At 36.9% G+C, this 7,977-nt stretch overlaps 1 pseudogene; it reads left to right on the top strand.

Annotated features, from left to right (window-relative positions):
• Positions 1-6,956: 6,956 nt before the first annotated feature.
• On the top strand, positions 6,957-7,504 carry LOC118577411 (annotated as a pseudogene).
• Positions 7,505-7,977: the final 473 nt, after the last annotated feature.

Genomic DNA, 7,977 nt, shown 5'->3' with positions numbered 1-7,977 from the left:
CCCCAGATAAGTTTATTAGCCTGCACAATATTTTTGAGAACACAATACCACACTGCTCCCTGAGATAGAGCTCACTAGTGCCAATTAGACTAAGAGCTGCTCCCTGAGACACAGAGTCCATTAGCACTGATTGGAACAAGAGCTCCAATTAGACCAAGAGCTAGACCAATTGGACTAGAAGTATCAATTGGATCAAGAGAGGCTCCCTCAGACACAGACACTGTTTGCACCAAGTGGAGGAAGACATGGGTAGACATCAGTGCAAAACTACAGTCAACAACATAAATACAAACATGGCACCATCAGAACATGAACATCAGAACAAAAAAGAAGTAGAAGAAATTGACCTTAAAAATGACTTTAAGAAGATGATAGAGGTCTTTAAAGAGGAAATGAAAAATTCCTTTAAAGAAATCAAGGAAAAGACAAACAAAAAATTGGAAGAAATCAATAAATCCCCTAAAGAAAGCCAAAACAAAAACAAAACAAACAAACAAAAAACAATTAAAAAGATGAAGGAAACGTTCCAGATTTGAAAACTGAAATAGAGGCAATTGAAAAAAAAAACAAAAACACGATATGAGGGAATGTTAGAAATGGAAAATCTGAGTAAATGAACAGGAACTACAGATGCAAGCATAACCAACAAAATGCAAGAGATGGAAGAGAGAATCTCTAGTGTTGAAGATCAATAGAGGAAATAGATTCATCAGTCAAAGAAAACACTAAAGCCAACAAAGTAATGACCCAAAATGTTCAGGAAATTTGGACACCAGGAAAAGACCAAACCTAAGAATAATAGAGATAGAAGAAGGAGAATAATACCAACTCAAAGGCACGGAAAATATATTCAACAAAATCATAGAAGAAAACTTTCCCAACCTAAAGAAGGAAATGCCTATAAAAATACAAGGAAGTTACAGAACACCAAATAGACTGGATCCAAAAAAAAGTACCTTGCCACATAAAAATCAAACCACTAAACATACATAATAAAAAAAAAATACTAAGATCTGCAAAGGAAAGAGGCCAAGGAACATATAAAGGCAGACCCATTAGAATAACACCTGTCTTTTCAATGGAGACTCTGAAAGTCAGAAGATCCTGGACAGATGTTATGTAGGCACTAAGAGATCATGGATGCCAACCTAGACTATTAGAGCCAGCAAAACTCCCAATCACCATAGATGAAGTAAACAAAACATTCAAGGATAAAACTAGATTTAAACAACACCTACCCACAAATTCAGCCCTACAGAAAGCACTAGAATGGAACAGTCCAATCTAAGGAATTTAAATACACCCCATGAAAACACAGGTAGTAGATAATCTCACATCAACAAATACCAAAGGAGGAAAATGCACACCAACCACCAACAGCACCACCAAAAAATAGCAGGAATTAACAATCATGGATCACTAATATCCATTAATATTAATGCTCTCAATTCACCTATAAAAAGTCACAGTAACAATGAATTAATTCAGTGTACCCTCTCTGATCATCATGTAAAACAACTTAAAATTAAGAATAAAAAAACTCTAGTAGATACACAAACTGACAGAAATTAAACAATTAATTACTAAATGATTAATGGGCCAAATAAGAAATCAAGAAATAAAAAAATCCTGTAATCAAATCAAAATAAAAAAGACAACAGAACAAAACCTCTGGGACACATTAAAAACCAGTCTGAAGAAGGAAAATAGAGCTTTTAAGCACCTACACTAAAATATCAGAAAGTACATAAGTAAATGGCTGAATGATGCAACTCAAAAATTTGGTAAAACAAGAACAAACTGAATCTAAATTCATAGATGATAAGACATCATCATCATCAGAGAATAAATTAATAAAAGAGACAAGGGAAATATTACAAAGAGCTGGTTCTTTGTAATGATAAATAAGATTAACAGGCTATTGGCCTAATAGAATGAAGGAAAGAGAGGATACAAATTAACAAAATCATAAATGAATAGGAAAACATTACAACAGAACTAAAGAAACTCAGATAATAAGAGAATACTTTAAAACATTTTTACTCCATTAAGTTGGAAAGTCAAAAATAAATGGACAAGTTTCTAGATTCATCCAAACCACCAAATTAAAGCAAGAAGAGAACCACAACTTAAAGAGACCCGCAAGTGAAGATATTGAAACAATACTAAAAAACTCTTCAAAATAAAATAAAAATTTCCAGGCCCAGGTGGATCACGGAAGAATTGTCCCAGGTTATCAGGTAAGTTCTACATCTAACCATTCTTCAATTATTCAAAAATAGAAACAAAAGGAGCACTTTCTACTCTTTCTATGAACATAGAAATAAACTGGAACAGCAAACAACGTCAAGTCCCCAAACAGGATATTGAGGTTTCCCCCTACCCCAAATGCTGAATTCCAGACTTGAAAAACCTCATTATGTGTCTGCAAAAGAAAAAGTCTCCTGGTGTAATGAGGGCTATTGGGTGTCAGCCCCAGACAGCCCTCTCCCAGGGTCTGCAAGAGAATCTAACAACCAGCATGTAATCTAATCTCAGGAGTATTAAAGAATCTATGCACACCATACTCTTTCAGTCCATTCACTTTATTGTTTTAAGCTAATCTAAATCTACAGCTTCTTTTCAGCTCTTTCATACATTTCTCTGCTGTTCTCTCTTTGTTCTCTTAGTTCTACCCAGAGTCTCTGAAGTTTCCACTTTTTATACACATACAATCAGCAATTCTCTGGCCCAAGCAAGGTCACAAGGCTTGAATTCTTTCTAGGTTATAAAAGCAGATAAGAGTCTACACCAGGCAGTGACTGTCAGACTTCCTTTATGACTCTAGGAGGGGGTGACTTGTAAAAGACTTGGTGAACTCTTAAAGGGAACAGGGTCAAATGAGAGTGAATTTCCCTTAAATCAATTAGGGAAATCTAAGAAGGAAAAGGGAATGCTGCATTTCTAAGTGTGATTAGACACTAAGCTGACTAATAAACCAAGGTGAAAGTAAAAGGAGTTAAGAATTTGTTAGTGGGAGTTTAGCTTGGGGCAGTAATTTCCTATCTGCAGGCAGGGTAAGTCCAGGGCACAACTGTTCCCCATCTATCTAAAGGCTGGGGATCAAACAAACTCAGACATGTTGTAATTCTATGTCCTTAGGTATCTGAGATTGTCTCAAACAAGATGCTTTTGCCTGGACACTTAACACTGACCAAATGCCTGCCAATGAAGATAATTGCAGGAAGGCAGACCTCTTAGCTTACATTGGAGAAGGGAACAAAGACCTCATTGTGGGAAACAGATTTTGACTGTGTCATTGTTTTTCACATATAGCTGGGAGATGTTATTCAGATACCCCAAATGTATAGGGGAAAATGTATCCAATAAATGATCAATCACACTGTTAGAAGTTCTTGGGAAAAGAATCAAATGGAAAGGCTATAATAGCACACAAGAAATTCACTGCAGAAAACAGCTAATACATTCAAAAGCCAATATTACTAAAACTCCTGGAGTTTTGGCTTCAACTTCCACCAGAGGCCCTGGCTCTAATGGGTCAGCCTTGTCAGTACTCGATGAGTTCCTACTTCACATTTCTGTGGCTCACAGCACTGGTGAACCTTACTGTTAGTCATCAGCAAAGGAGTTAATGTAGAATATTAAGGGAGATGGCCACAGCCAGTGGGAAAGTGGCAAAGGAGGGAGGTTGACTAAAGCAGCATACAACTGTCAGCTCAGAATTTAAAACTAGGACACATCATCATTCTGTTTCATCACTGTGGGCACAAGACAACTTCTCTTCTGAGAAATCATACTGTAGACACACATGAAAAATTGTGTTGTACTTTTAGGGTTCCACATCTACCACTCCTAATTTAAAAGAATTAATCTGTGCATTTGTACTACAAAAATGCTACTTACTTTACCAATAATAAAACAAGAATACAGAAAGTACTCAGTGACTATTGGAGAATGACCCCAGAATCCTGAAGATGCCAAAATCTGTAGTACTCAAATCCCTTCTTTAAAACAATCTCCTATCTACATAGATTTTATACAGATCCTACTCTGTGTTTTAAACCTTCTTTGTATTACTTTAAGACCAAAATCAGTGTAAATCTTGCTAACTATTTGCCATATTTTTTATGGAATAATGGCTAATATGTCCCTATAGAATCATTCAGAAATGAAAAAGATTTTAAAATCAAGTTAAAAACCAGAAAATATTTTAAGCAGTTCATGAAACTTCAATCATCTATTCAAACTTTCCAGGTACTTTTTGATTATTCACTGATCTAAGTGCAGATATAATCTAAATGACTAATGCACAACTTTAGCTTGGCCTAGAAAGTGTTGGGACGTCTCTGAACTAGTGAGAACCAAAATAGTAGAGTTGTATATGAACTACAGAGAGGAAACATTGAGTCTTGCCAGACAGATCCAGTGTCTACACTGAGTCATATATGCTGCAGTTTGATCCTTCTACTGAGATGATGGACAAGCTTCATCAGATCAAACATTATAGCATCTAACTCCACATGTTCAACATGACACCTAGCTTTTACAAGGAGAAAATATACTGACAGATGGATAAATGACTGAATGAGGCAGCCTAACTCAAACTTTAATTCTGCTTTGATGATCTATGATTGTTATCTCTAGTAACAGCCACTGCAAAGCAAGATAGTGTTTGGTCCTTGTGATAATCTGGGTTATGGTGTAAAGGTTGGGTATAGATTTTGGTGGTGTCACCCATAGAAATGACTGGAAGATGGTGAAGATGCTAGATCTAGGATTTTGATTAAAACAATCAGGCCTGGGATTCAGTTCTCTCTGGAATGACTCTTAGACAATGCAGCCCACCGTGAGATTCTGTGAGAGAATTCAAATGAAACCAACATGATGACAGGAACCAATGACACTAAATCATGACTGAAAAGACTATTCTCTTTAGGAACAAATAAACAAAACATCTTTACATCTTGAAAAGTAGAAAGAGTAGAGTGATAAATTCTCATGAACTTTGGCACAGGCTAGTACATTGACAACCAACGTTGTTTCACATATGGCCCCTCACCACAAATTTAGCATACACTTTTATTTTCAAATTTTGTGCATATGTTTATAAAAGAGAAATATTTTGAAAGCATACTCACAGAAATATCATAAATAGATAGATATGTTAATTCTTTAATGCCATCTAATATACAGCCAATATTATAAGCTGATTAGTGGGTTGGTAATTTTTCACTTATCTACATAGAATCACAACTAGGCTATATATATGTATGTGTACATATATATTGCAACTAATTGATATGTCCATTAAAATTCTTTTAGTGAATGTACTTACCTATCTTCTTGCCATTTGTCTAACAAAGCTTACTAACCCTTTCAAGTTGCTTTGAATAGCATGTCCGTGATTTGGCACTCATCCATCTTCCACCTTTACATACTGTGGATCATTTGAAATTAGAGCTAGTATTTAGAAATAGGACACTGAGCAAATTAAAATTTGTATTTCCAGAAAGACCAAACAAACCATGAATGTTGAACTGTACTTCTCACACCTCAAAAAAGTCATACATGCTGAGGTATTTCACCTTTTCTGATGTGAGTGGCCCTTGTCAAATGTAGTCTGGATTTATAGTTTATTAGAAGCACACTGTTCAGTCAGGGTGGATAATAACATTCAAGGCAATGAAAAGTATTAAAATTAAGGTAGAGCTGGACAAACTCTGGCTTCTTAATAGAGGCCCTTCACAGAGCTTCTAAAATGAAGTTTGCTGAGAGTCACAAGATGTTCTGCCAGGACTTTAGTCTGTCTAATCAAATAAAAAAAATCTTGTCTCTTGATTTATGATTTAATATTTGAAATCATGCAAATAAAAGGTAGAAATTAGGAGTTATCTGTAATTAAATGCTTTTGAGTACTCTCTCTCTCTCTCTCTCTCTCTCTCACACACACACACACACACACATACACACACACACACACACATATATATATATATATATATATATATATATATATATATAAACTTTATCTCTTTTTGAACTCCATTGGGTTCAACGTTTGACCTAGTAAACTGTAAATATGGAGTGAAACTAAATTAGATGATACAGTATTCTCTCAGTGACTAAGCTTTTCTGTCTGGCATCAATAATAGCTCAAGTGTGGTGATATATTGTCTACCTAATATATTTTGTACCCTAATAAACTTATCTGGGGATCAGAGTTCGGAGCCAGATACTAAATTAGACATAGAGGCCAGACAGTGGTGGCACATATCCTTAATCCTATTACTTGGGAGGCAGAGATCCATCTAGATCTCTGTGAGTTCAAGGCCATACTGGAAACAGAGCTAGACTGTGATGGCACATGCCTTTAATCCCAGAAAGTGACATGGCTGGGTGGAGAACAGTATATAAAGCATAATAAGACAGAAGCTAAGCAGCAGTTTAATTGAGACTCTTAGGGGTAAGGACTCAGATGCTTTCAGTCTGAGGAAACAAGATCAGATGAGGAGTTGGTGAGGTGAGGTTGGTTGTGGCTTGGTCTCTTTCTCTGATCTTTCAGCTTTTACCCCAATATCTGGCTGGCTTCTTTAGTTATAAGACATTTTAAGAATCACGTTACATTTGGTGTCCAACATTTGTGGCACAAATTCAAGAAAAAACTGCTTGCCTGTGGCCTTGCAGTCCCTAGCTCAGGCCTGAGCTGCAAGGGGCTAGTTGTGGTGGTGCATACCAATAGGATTTACTGAAGGAGGTGGGGGCAGGAAGATCCTGAGTGTGAGTGAGGCCAGCCTGGGAGGCTTGCTGAAGAGAAGCTGCTTCTAGGGCCATGCCACAAATGGCGTCAGTTAGGACTATGAAGGCGGCAGCTGCTGCTAAAAGTGGCCAGCTGCTTCTCACTGTGTTGGTGGCAGTGCAGTGCTGCTACAAAAAGGAAGGGTTTACTGCCGCTTGTTCAGAGAACAATTGTTAGGTCCATCATGTTACAAGAAGGCATTGGCAGAGGTTAGTTTGGAGAAGTTTGGTGAGGCAAGTATGGGGAGAAGAAGTTGCTGTGAAGATATTCCTTTCTAGGGAAGAATATTCTCGGTTCCAAGAGGCAGAGATTTATCAGACTGTGATGTTCTGCAATGAAAACGTCCTAGAATTTATAGTAGCAGATAACAAAGACAATGGCACATGGACTCAGCTGTGGCTGGTATTAGATTACCATGAGCATGGATCCCTTTTTGATTACTTGAATAGATACACGGTTACAGTAGAAGGGATGTTCAAACTCACTCTGTCTATAGCAAACAGTCTTGCTCATCTTCACATTGGGATTTTTGGTAACCAAGAAGAGCCATCTATTGCTCACAGAGATTTGAAATCAAAGAATATCTTGGTAAAGAAAAATGGAGCCTGTTTTATTGCAAACTTGGGATTGGTAGTGAGACATGATTCTGCCACAGATACAGTTGATATTGGTCCAAACCACAGAGTAGGCACTAAGATTATGCAATGAACCATGATCATGCTTAACAGTGACTTTGAAGTCTCCAAAAAAAAAAAAAAATGATAGAACCCCACAACAAAGGTTCCATCAAGACAATGATAATGCCACCAAGCTGACAAACACAATCCAAAAGACTGGCTTTGGACTATAAACTTCACAGGACAATTTCAAGATGGCTATCTGAGATGATTCAGCCTCACAGACTACTCAAGCAAGGACTTGAGACAAGCCCTGCTCTTTCAAATTATGCAAAGACCAGGACTTGACAATTAACCCCTTTTTTTTTTTTTTTTTTTTTTTTTTTTTTTGCTGGATTCCCTAATGATGCTTTTGTCCCCAATCAGCAGGAAGTAATTTTAGGAATACAATATCCACATTCCCAAGAGGCGGGTGGGTGGGTGATTTTTAGTCTGTCAATGGATTATAGATAATTGTCATTGTTTAGGATGGTTGGTTATAAGTTGTTATTGTTAGTGGTCAGG

Source organism: Onychomys torridus, chromosome 2, assembly GCF_903995425.1.
Source record: "Onychomys torridus chromosome 2, mOncTor1.1, whole genome shotgun sequence".
NCBI classification, from domain to species: domain Eukaryota; kingdom Metazoa; phylum Chordata; class Mammalia; order Rodentia; family Cricetidae; genus Onychomys; species Onychomys torridus.
The sequence above is the reverse complement of the archived record's forward strand: the minus strand, read 5'-3'. Positions and strand labels throughout refer to the sequence as shown.